This window comes from Montipora capricornis, chromosome 2, assembly GCF_036669925.1.
Source record: "Montipora capricornis isolate CH-2021 chromosome 2, ASM3666992v2, whole genome shotgun sequence".
NCBI lineage: Eukaryota > Metazoa > Cnidaria > Anthozoa > Scleractinia > Acroporidae > Montipora > Montipora capricornis.
In genome coordinates, this window is record NC_090884.1 from 29,985,634 (window position 1) to 29,998,133 (window position 12,500).

General features: G+C 39.8%; 1 long non-coding RNA gene across 3 annotated transcripts in view; it reads right to left on the reverse strand.

Moving 5' to 3' along the window:
- LOC138037916 (uncharacterized) overlaps positions 1-12,500 on the reverse strand; it is a 54,182-nt gene that overhangs the window by 4,769 nt on the left and 36,913 nt on the right. For 2 of the 3 annotated variants that reach the window (XR_011130144.1, XR_011130143.1), the window contains exon 3: positions 12,429-12,500. This exon is cut by the window's right edge and continues 601 nt beyond it. The exons of the other annotated variant lie outside the window; for it this stretch is intronic. This is a non-coding gene — a long non-coding RNA (uncharacterized lncRNA). Of the gene's footprint in view, positions 1-12,428 lie in introns of those variants that run through there. 3 annotated transcript variants of the gene reach the window in all.

Genomic DNA, 12,500 nt, shown 5'->3' on the forward strand with positions numbered 1-12,500 from the left:
TAATTTAAAAACGTTTGCTAACATAGGAAAGGCAGATTTAAGCTGTCAACTCCTGCCAAGTGCACGTTGTCAAAGGGCGAAGCACTAAATAAAAAGGTCTTAAAATTCAAAACTTTTTACGTCCAGGAAGTCAGATTTTAGCGTACAAAACAATTTTGTGAGTGTTTGTTGTTCGTACCTTAACATGGTGTCCCCAGATATTGGAAATGTGAAATATCCACACCGGAGAACAGATCAACAACAGCAAAAATCCAACCGGCAAAGATTGCGTTACATTTCACAGAATGACCGCTTACCACTGTTGTCACTCTTTGCATGCTTTCGCAGGAAGCTGCGAGAAGTTTTCATTCCTTAGGTATGACTCTTGATCAGTGCTTCCTTGAAAGTACGAACCCGGACAGAATAGGATAAGGACGTTTCTTAAAACTCCTGTTGTTTTTTCCGGCTTTAGTCTCCTTAGCCTTGAGTACTCCTCTCTTGCGGTTTTCGCGGGAGTTCTGGATGTGGTCTACCTAGTATTTCAAGTCTCTATTAAATGAGAGGCAGCACTTCTTGTTCACCATTTCGTTGCCAGGTAGCGCCTTATAGAGTCAGCCTTTCGTTGATTTTTTGTCAATGTCATTTAATTACTCAGTATACGCTCGATCCTCGCCTTGTGAACTTATACTTTTATACTCTGAGGGAGCCAAATAACTATATTAAAAGGACATCCCCCTTTTTTTCTTCGTTTAGCGTCGTCCGACCGACCCACTTTTTTGGCATTATCACAAAAAAAAAAGCCGGGGAAAAGCAAAGGAAAAAGAAACGACAAGGTTTAACTTTTTTGACCTTAATTCTTTTAATTGAAAGATAAGCATTATAACAACATTACCAGGCATAAGAGGTTCGGTGGTGTATCCCTTTTTCTATGAAATCAACCACTATATTTTCTGCCATATTGAGTTTGTTTCGATTTGGTGATTCTCTTGTTTAGAGAGACACGCATGTCTCCTCGTGTGCCCATTCTTTATCGTGCCCTTCTTCGAAGGGCCTGCTACACAGCTATGTCTCGTTGTTTTCAAGCTCCACTAAAGGGAACCCACGTTCTTATTTGTAAACTGCACATGGAAATTAAATGAAAGATTAGAACTTACCTGTTCTGTTCTTGTACAAAAATTAAAAGCGCGGGGATTTAGTAAACGTTTGGGCAATTGGGTGGGGTTAGGACTCGTTTCTGCACTCTGATTCACTCGCGCGTTGTCAAAAACAAAAGAATAAACTCTAGACATTCATGTCTAGACATCATGCATCACTTACGGTATCATATGATGGAACTTTTTGCCTCTCCCTGTCCATGGAGTTGAGTCAAGGTGTTGACGTCAATTACGTGATGCCCTGTATGTCGCCGGGACATATTATACAAGGACCTTTCCACAGCTACGGAATCCGCCGCCATCTTATCAACCCCGCAAGAAATGATGTACTTCACAAAAACAGACTTAACGAGAAGTTATTTTCGATTTGCCTCGCCACCCACCACCGAAAGTCCGGGACATGACCACTTCAAACAACTCCTCAGCCCCGGGCCCGAAGGGCTGAAATTGTCCCTGTGGTTGCCCAAGTGGTAGTATCAGGTCTAATTGAACTGTGCATCAATGACATTTTAGAAAATCAGAAGCCTCTTTTCCTTGGTTAGTTCAACCTGTGTGCTTCCTTTTAGCTGTTGTTTTCGGTTCTTACTGAAATTTTCGGCCTTGAAGAAATTCACAACCACAGGAGCTGGGTATGGACCTCTGCCACGAGCAAACCGGTACGCAATATAATGTTAGTGTAATAATTGAAAAGTGCTGGCGAAAATAACGAAACTTAAAGCTCCTCGGTGCTTTTAAGGTATGCAGGGAAGGTGTATTTTGTTATTTACAGAACGTTCAGTTTTCGGCCTCTTCAGCAAGGAAAGACACACTACCAACTCCCCGGTATGGTCAGTGCTGCAGTGCTGACAGTGCTGATAACGAGTTTCGAGAAACGTCGCCAGAAATGAACCGTAAAAACTTTTTATGAAACGATGTAAAAACAAACAAACAAACAAAAAATACCTGAGATCATACACAAAACAGATTTAACAACGCTTCTTGAATAACGCTTCTTGAATGTCCCATTTATAAGAGCGGGTCTTAAGTTAGCAAGGGTATAGCGTCCTTTATACGCACATACGCCCGTGCGTACAGCTGAAATCTGGAAAATGTCTATTTTTTATTTCCAGAAAGCATGATTATCATAAAATCGGGATGATTGATAAATCTTTCGCATTACATTAGTGTCGTTATCCGTCTGAAGGTTAGATATGTCTCGCCTTTTTCTTGAAACCTCCTTGATGGCGTCGCTGTTTTAATTTTTTTCCAAGAGAGGATAAAGGGGACAGAGAAGGCATCCCCCATACACAACACCCTACTCCATAGGCAATTCGTCTGAGTTATTTTTAGAATCGGGATAAAGTTACTTCGCGCGCTGCGTGGATGTTTCGTGGAGGTTTCGCACGACTAAACGCCGTGCAAAACATGTCGGGCAAAAGGCAATGAAAGCGTAAAGAGATCGAGAGCATTTCTGAATATTGACGCGAAATGAGTCGGTGCTCACCTGGGAAAAGGGAATCAGTTTAACTCGAAGAAATTTCGCCGGTCTATTGAAACCGGTCGTTTGTACAATAAAGCAAGTAGGACGCCAAGTGTTATTTTTGTTGAATAATAAAGACTAATTGTTCTCTTCAATCTGTAAATTATAAATGAGAATATTCATTGTGTTAAGGATTTCCCTGCTGCACTGTTAGCTCACAAGAGATTGTTTTTTAATTTCCGTTTCGCTGACACAGATTTAGCAGAAATATCTCTGTAGTCGTTTTCGTCGGCAAAACTAAATAGCAATATCGCTCTCCGCGTCTTCCGTCATTTTGTTCTGCGTCAATTCGTGAAGGACGCGTGGCTATGAGCGTGGGTCATCCACGCGGAACACATCCGCGCTATGTGATTGGCTGTTGTCTAATCCCCCTTGGGATCTGTGGTCTTAAAAATAACTCGAGACGAATTACTTATGGAATAGGGGGTGTATGGGGGATGCCTTCTCTGTCCCCTTTATCCTCTTTGTTTTTTTCCCGTAGACATTGCACCTTACTGATAACACATTTTAAGAGAAAAAAAATTAAACAACTAATATTTGCATTTTCCTTTGTATTTATTTATTAACTGAAAATATCCTGTGGAAAACACAGGATACAGCATTTCTGAGCTACAGATCTCCCTAGTTTGCAGTACCTTCGGAATTCGGAGGTCCAACCTTTGTCCGTGCATGTGTACACCTTCAAAATCTCACGCTACGCCCATGGTTAGAAGCTGGTATACATACATAGTTTGCGTCATATATTCCGGTTGGTAAAGGACTAATTTTTGAGTGAAATTGTCAGTAAACAACAACACCGGCATGCTTATATTTATTACAGAGGCAACATTAAGTTAAACGTTTGATGAGAGTCTTATTTCTACCTAGGAAAACTGTTACCTGCAGCAATATAAGAAAACACAATGTTATTTTTGAACTACACAGTGAAAAAAAAAATTGTGAAAATCAGAAAAAGATTGACAGACAGGTGGTTATGAGCAGGACTTCATTGACGATAAAACATGTCGAAAAAGGGCCGAAGAATACAGGGAACGCTCCGGCTTAGCTACAACAATCCGAATTTTCAAAAAGGACACGTCATAGCTAAGTCGCATCTCACTTCAAATGAAACGTGTTATTTGTACGGGAGGCCAACGTCCCACGTAAGATACTTGCAGGCTTGTCTAAACCAGTTACACTTTGAAACGTGGTAGGTGTCCCTTTTCGGGTCCATCCTACATATCGTGAAATCCCTCAGGTTAGGCAAGAATTCGATAACTGTTAATCCTGTTTCACCCATTTATTCACTGACTGAATTGTTTTTTTTATTTTTTATTTTCATTTTTTAGCTTATTTCGAGGAAATACTTGTTGCTTCATATCCAGGGTAGGCTTTAAAACATATTTTGAGCCAAATGGTTTTTGTGTGAATCTTCTTACCCGAACTTTTCCTTGAAAAAACGACAAATATATGGCATATTTCCGGTAAATTCAGGTAAATGTCTCGTGAAGAAGAGTTCAGAACTTAATCATAAAGCCATCAGTGCCGCGCGCCATGCCAGTAGTAAGTGTTGCTTCGAAATACGAGCCCAAGAACAGGTGGTAAGCGGTCAATCCGTGAGAAGTAACGCAATCTCCGTCGATTGATAGAAGTCAAAGATTCTCTTGCCGATGCTGCCCTTGATGTTTTTCAATTCCAATATCTAGGACACCCATGCTAAGGTATGAAACATACACTTATAAGCATTGTTCTGTTCGGTAAAATCCAATTCCTGGACGCAAAAACGTTGTGATTTTTAGAGTTTATCTGGTTTATTTTTGTGCTTTGCCTTTTGACAATCTTACATGACTCGTGCACTTGGCGGGAGTTGACAGCTTACATCTGCCTTTTATGTTAGCAAACGGTTTTAAATTATATCAGATCGCTGGATAAACACGTCTTGGTTTCTGAAAGCTGATAACATTAAACCACCTTTGCTCAAACTGATTTCTTATAGTATTTTTCCGAGTTTTCAGCATCGCCCCGCTGAGCGAGGAAAGCTCAAATTTCAGAAAAGTACTACTTGTATTTTTTGGCCTCAAAAATTTTCTTTTAAGTTGCCCGTAGTTTTGGAAACAGATTTTGGAAGAAGAGATACCGCTCTTTAACGTGGTACAAGACTCTTTAATGAAATCGAGGTACCAGTCGACGATTTTGGGCTTTAAAATTTGCCATTTTTTCATGGAACGGAAACGTTCAAAATATTGAAAATAATGAAAAATCTCCAAAATATTACATTTGCATTGAAACTGAGTAAATCACCCTTTAAAATGTGCATAATTGTGTACTTTTCTGAATAAGTTATTTGCTGTTCGCATCACAATTGATTTGATTTTTAAAACGATTTTTTCGTGACACACCGTCTCGGGCATGTAAAACCCGGTCCGAGAGCCGCGAAACCGATAACCCCCCGTACGTCTAAAATATTTATCGGATCGAAGTAAGAATTATATTTATGTTATCAGCTTACCTAGTGCTACTTTGTGAATTTTTTTGAGAGTTTTCGATTTTTCACTTTTGCAGACTTCTGGTCGATATTTACCGACATCCGCTCTTAAACACTGAGAACGGCGATGCACAAATTTGCCTAAATGAGCGGCTTTCTTGCACGATCGCCGCGAACTTTCCAGAAATCCTTGCTCCACTGCATACCTGGAGGTTTAATGTTTCCTGCTTTGAAGTTTTGGATGCTAATAAAGTTCGATTTTAGCTCACAAAAAGGCGTTCTTGTAGTGAAGTTTGCATTTGCAACCGCCATTTTGAAAATAGAGACCTTGCGCATGCGCAGACGTTTTGCATGCGTGTCGGTGAAGGCAAACACCAAATCATATGCAGACAAAGCAGTGAATGCTAAACCATCAGATATTGCAGTTGGTGATCAAGTACTAGTAAGACAAGAGAGAAAGGACAAATTCTCAACACCGTTCAATCCGACGCCACAACGAGTAGTTAACAGGACTGGAAACAGTGTCATAATAGAGGCTCCAGGCGGGACCCAATACTCGAGAAACACCTCACATGTAAAGAGGTTTATGATGGATGACCCTGTGCCGACACCTGAGACACCATCCGGCAGCCCAGATGGAATTGTGGTACCCACCACATTACCAAGCCAAGTGTTAAGTGAACCGACACCAGCAGAACCTCCAACCAGGAGTACACTGTCAGCAATAAAGTTTAAGTTGAAGTCCTTCATCTGCTAGTGCCACCTGTAATCAAGAGACTGACTTCTCCTCGTCAACACCTATTTTCACCACACCAATATCATCATGGTAGGAGTCAAGCTTGTGTACGTCCAAGAACTCTGAAGGCTGCATCCACAAGGCAAAATGTAAAATTTGCAGAAGAAAAATAAAAGGCTGAAAGGAATAGTCTCAGAGTTGAGGAAAGCATCAAAGAGCTTCAAAGTGTAAGTTTTTAACTAATTGGGGCCATGAACACCACCATTAATTGTTGTTGAAATGTTTATTTAGATACAATATACTGTGTATTTCAGCAAAAGGAAAATTTATTTTTTTTTGGCGTGATAGCAAGACATTGTTTCAGTTCTTCCAAAGCTTGTAATGTGAGTAAGAGAGAAACTAGCCCCCAGGGTTTTTGGTCAATGCTTTTCTCAGACTGGTAATTTCCAAGCTGCATGTACTTTTGGTTCCAATAATTCCACATTCTTAACTTGACAGCATGCACTGAGATTTTTCCTTCTGGCTTCACCTAGCATTTAGCACAAATAGAGACTGAAATAGATACTGAAATTGAAGATGGGGAAGAAGAAAGTTGCCAAGCAGGAATCAAGCAAATTCCACATGAAGACAGTCTGCCCCATACTACAACTGGTCCACTACTGGAGTGTACTACAGTCAAACCTCGATTATCCGGACTCGTTGGGACTAGACGAAATAGTCAGGATAATTGAGGGTCCAGGTAATCGCGAATATGAATATTTATGAGGAATAAAAACTGATTAAATTAAGAAAGCGACATTTAATCGTGAAACAAAACATTTACAAATCGTTCGGAAAACAATGTGGTCTACATCTTTACTGTCCGTTGTGAATACCTGTACACATGTCGGCAAACGTCATGATCTTTTCCTTGCTCTTGCAGATATCAGATATCTGCCGTTTACTAACGCCATTTTCAGTTGACAAATTGGTTTCTTTTTCTTCTTTGTCTAATCGCAAAATTATAGCCTGTTTATCTTTTATCGAAAGAACGGATCGCTTATGCTTCAAGGACATGATGATCGTGAATAAACATTCGTGACATAGTGTAGCTTGTTCGCCGAACGAGCCAAAAGAGCATGAAATTTCACTTAAGTAAATAGCCCCTTGAGAAGACATGCAGTTACTAGTAAAATACTAAACCTAGAAAAATTGAAGAAAATAGAAGGGAATCAAGAAATATTGGCTTCAAAGCAGACAAGAAGTTTGATTCAACTTCTTTTTCACAGCAAGTTTAAGCATGACAAAAGTTCACTGATGTTAACCCCTTCTGGCGTGGTTAGTATCTGAATGTGAGACCTCAAAAAACAACTTGCTGTCAGGAACATAGCACCAAAAATTATATTTTAACTCTCAAAAATGTGAACTAAGCAAGGTACAAGCAAGCAAGGTAGGAAGAGCAGAGGGACGTTTTTGGCTGGCTCTTCTCCATGAATATTGGCCTATGTTATTCCTTGGACGCCATTTTGTTCCAGTGGGTTTAAGACTATTCCCAGATCCCCATGCAAAGCTAACGAAGGGAACACTCATTTGCATACCGGTGCCCATAACGACTCTTTTTTAAATGCATTCGCAAAGCACAGAAGTAAAAAAGGACAGGTAGCAATTCTAGAGATCATGCAGAAGCTGGCGCTTATCTCCATAAAAGGCAAACAATTACTTGGGTCTTTCTGCACGTACCGGAAAGCATTGTATTTTTGGTCACTTGGGACTAGTCTTTATTTGGAGTTGTTTTGTTTTCTGTCATTTGTTTCTTTTGTTTTACGTAATCTGTGCTCCGGTACCTGCAGAAGGAACCAATTACTTGGCATTGCTCCAAACATCTTTTTCAAAGTGGAGATGCTAATGCAAGGAATATTTGTTGGAAGACGTTGTTACTACACTTACCAACCTGAGAAAAAGCTCAGAGAAGTAGTGTGCCAAGAATCCATTGCTCCAATGATAAGATTAAACACCTGACTGTCTAGATGTTGTTTGTCATAAGCACCTTGTAAGATTGAAGCAAAGTTGAGTGCTAAAACATGTATCAGCAAGCAAGACACCTCCACGGAAGAGCAGCTGAAACTTTTAACAACAAGAAGCTATAGGTAGCCTACACTTTGTTCAAAGGATTTTTAGTCAATGTTACAACATTCTTGTCAATATCCAGGGATTGCTTACCAAGTCCAACATACGCCCTTGTCGCGCAATAGGTGATAAGCAGTTCAACCTCCGTATTCATTTTGTGTTACAACAAATAAAATAATGAAATATTGACTTGTGTATTTACTTCTTTGATTGGCGATCTTTCGTGTTCATTAAATTTTTCCCCAGACCTCTACTTGCACTTAGCTCGCAAACAAGGTTCTGCGGCAGCATGACATGTGCTTTGAGTTAATTGTTTTTGTCTTCGTACTGAAATGAATTCATTTCTTTTGCATTTTAAATCCAGGTAATGCCTCCGAAGAAGCTACCAAGGTTAGATAGTACTCAAGGCCAAAGAAAACTTTCAAGCTCTTTTAACAAGAAATCAAACACTGAGTCGGCTGAGACTGATCGCAGACATAAAACAAAGATGTGACTTTCAAGTTTGAAGGACAAGGTCCATCTTGCAGGCAAGTTCCATACTTTCCAGGCCTGCAAGTAAGCTTCGCGAAGACAGGAAATTCCACTCAAAGTGGGTAACTTTGTGGCCGTGGCTAGTGTTTGAAAGAGATGCCATGCTTTGTAAGATTTGCCTCAAACATGGCAAAAAAAAAATACTATGACCTCTGGTTGCAAAACATTCAAAACAAGTAGCATTACAAGACACCAGAAACTGATGGATCACAAACATGCGGTAAGCGCAGGGAAGTGAAGCGTTGTGTTTCAAAAGCATTTTGTGAATAGGATGAAGTGATGATTAAGGCAATGAAGGTAGTTTATTGGCCTGCTTCAGAGAACCTGTCACTGACAAAATATGAAAGTCTAATGCAACTGCTTAAAGATCTTGGAGTGCCAAAAAATGGGTGTTTCAAAGTAAGCGCGAGAATAACTTATGAAAGCTACTGCACCGCTAATGAGATCCTGTCGGCTATAAGTACACAAATCAATAAAGAAGTCAATGAATGGATATGGCGTTCACTATTTATAACAATGCTTGCAGATGAAAGTACAGTCATTGCTAACAAGAAATGGATGACAATGCATGAAGGAATTAATGACCCCAAAACGTCCGTGGCTGAAACGATCTACTTAAGGGACATGGAAGACGAGGATGGCATTGGGGAAGGCCTAGCACAAGAAATTTTACACAAAGCCCAGAACGGAAAATAGCTCCCTCAAAGATTATTGGATTTGGGTCAGATAGAGCTACCGTGATGACCAGAGGCGTGAAAGGAAGGTTGAAGGAGCAAAATGCATACATTGAACATATTCACTGCATGGCACACAGGTTGGTCCTCTGTACAAGCCAAGCAGCAAATAATATACCACGCTTCACAAAAGGTACCAAGAGTGGCTTACATCTTTATTTTATTACATGAAAGATTCAGCAACAAGGGAGAAGGAGCTTCATAAAGTGCAGGAAGTTCTTAATCACCCTGTACTTAAGTATAAAGAAATCCATGCAATTCGGTGGTTGTCCTGTTATGAAGCTGTGGAGGCTGTTTACCGTACCTTAGACTCGCTGATAAGCTACTTTCATCAAAGGAAAGTTCCCAAAGACCTCAAGGCCAAGGGACTGTTGAAGGCAATGGCCTCAACACAGTTTATTTACATCACCTATCTCTTGATGGATGTTCTGCCTATTGTTTCCCGTCTGTGTCTGCAGCTGTGAGAAGAGAATCTTTATGTTGCCAAAGCAAAGGTATACATTGAATTTCTATATGATTTTTTTCAATTTGAAAGAACATTATATATAATTAACTGACCGTGTTGATTAACTGACTGTTAATAAATGATGAAATGGTATATGAAATATTAGTTTTCTCTTCTTTAAGATCACCAACTGGTCAATAGAGACACAGCATTGTTCTTATTCATTGCACGTGTGATCAATAATATAATGCTCCAACCATTAATGTTTTAATTTGCTGTCTAAATTTATTCTTGTGTTTTGACTTCACAGTTATCTGTTGACTACTACTAAGATGACCTTCAAGCATACAGGAATGGAAAACAGAAGTTCCCCACTCACACTGAAAATTTGGACGAGGGCATTGTGGAAGCCAATGGGCACATTGTTTGTGTAGAAGCAACTTCTGCTGGATTTGCAGCTCTGAAGAACGAGTTTCTTGATCAGCTCATTGCAAACTTAAACAAACGGTAACACTCCTCAGACTGTCATATGTTCTAATTGCATGCAAAACAAAGAAAGTAAAATTACAGTGCGTTTCACAAAACTTTTGACAAATGGGTTCCGGAGTTCGTTTGAAATTCACAAAGTTCACTACGAACTTGGCAATTTCAAAACGTAGTTGTCAATCAAATCGCGAACTTTGAAACGAAGTTACAAATTCTACGTGCAGCGATGTTCGGAATTTGGCATGGGAAGTTCGAATTGCTTGACAGCCATTAATGTCATTATTGCAGTTCTTGTCTTATCTTCGATTATGGCAGACTTGTCGAACTGGACGGCTACGTTTAGGGACAAATTGGACCAAAAAACATATCAGCTAATTTTTGAAACACTCTCTGCGAACCAATTTACGAGCAGGCTTCAACTAAAACTTCTTACTTTGGATCAAGTTGATATGATGTTTTCGAAGGAACTAACCTTACCTTTAGGGGCAAAAAGCTTGCTGATGTATCAACTAGATTTCCTAAAGGAAGAATCGCCGCTGCCAATTAGAGGGAAGATAGTAGAGCGAAAACAATGGATGGATCGTCTCAACCCGACTGAGAAATGCAGTCAAAGGTGGAAACGCGCATGTATTGACGACAGAATTGAACAGAACGTTGCGGTTCGTTCTTAACTGTACTAACATATTTGAATTCATTTCCGTTCTAGCGTGTTCTTCCAGCTCTGCAAGAGCAAGGAAATAAAGTAAAAGAACAGCTCGAAAGGGAACAACAAGAGTACCACGAAATTGAAATGAACGTGGAGTCTATGATGATCCAAGTTCAAGAACCCCCTGCCATGGGAAGTGCTAAAATCATATGTAGTTACTGCCATCATAGGGGTCATCGAAATCAACTTACCAAACCATGTCAGCTGAAGAAATGTGTCAACTATACTTTTTGCGGAATTAAGGATAAACATCCAGAATATTTCAACAAGCTAAATACCTTGAAGGTGGATCTCAAGAGGAAACAAAAAAATTCAGGAACTTGAAAATCAAGCAAAAGCTATGGAGGATTTTCCATCAAACAACGAATTTCATTTCATCAAAAATTTGACCCAACGTTTGTATGCAGTTGATCCTTCGTACAAGACAAACAAACCTAAACTTATGCGAGATGTGCGCATGTTGCGAAATTTCCTTGATGGAAAAATTCCACCAGTGTGTTCAGATGATCCCGAGCAGTTACGCATTCTTCTTACAAAATGTAAAAAGAATCTTCAGCAAGTCGCCGATTCTACTAGAAGTACTAGTAAACAGAAGGACGATGCTAAAGACACTGGCACTTCATCAAGCGAGAGCGATGACTACCGACGGAGAAAACGCAAACGCAACAGTAAGAAGATTAAAAAGAGAAAGTGGCACTGTTCAAGCAGTTTGAGTTCAAGTTCTGACAATAAAGATGAATTGCACGCGGCCCGCGTAAGCAGTAACTCATTCGCAGTGCCACATTATTACAATCTACACGGATATCCAATTCCTTTCAATGCCGGCCACAGTGGAAATATACAGAGTGTTGCCCTAAACGCATCACACATGCACGGTATGCGCTTTCAAAGTACGCAGTCTCCGAATTTCGCGAATATGTACTATCCGCAAACTCCATTTCCTGTTCCCCTTCAACTTCCCATTCGCAGTTTTCAAGCGGGTGACACTGAGATGACAATTCTAGTTCTAGTGCGGCAGCTGAAGAATTGCGTCGTCCTTGTACTCAGAGTCCTGAAAGCCCTGGTAGATGGGGTAGTTTAAATACACTGGTAAATATTGCCATGCAGTTTTCAGACTCTGATCCTAAAAATTAAGTGCCAATTCTCTGCATATTCATTTAAATTTTACATCCAAGCTGATGACTTCGCCATTGTATAAAACAGTTGCATTTAAAAATTTAATTTGTAATAGACCTATGGTAAAAGGAATCAGGAACAGAACCCAGAATTATTTCATTTACGTCCTAGCTTGTTGAGTTTTGTTCTGCGAACATCGAGTTTGAATAAACATTCAAATAGACATTCCAATTAGTAAACCGAATCGAGAGTAGCGGTTGCAAGTTTGAGTTACATGTAACCAAGATAATTTTATAATTAGGTAAACAAATGCTATAGTTGATATTTGTTTTAGTGAACAGAGGGAAATTAAATAGCCCATCAAAATCAAGTGGTTTTTATGGTTAACATAATTTTACAAGTAAACGATTCTCAACCAAGCAAGGCTTATTTCATGATCTTTATTTCTCTGAAATGTAAATTTATTTGAGAGGTACACTGTACAGACCAGACGGATGGAGCCACTTGCGTCTGGTTAAATGTAA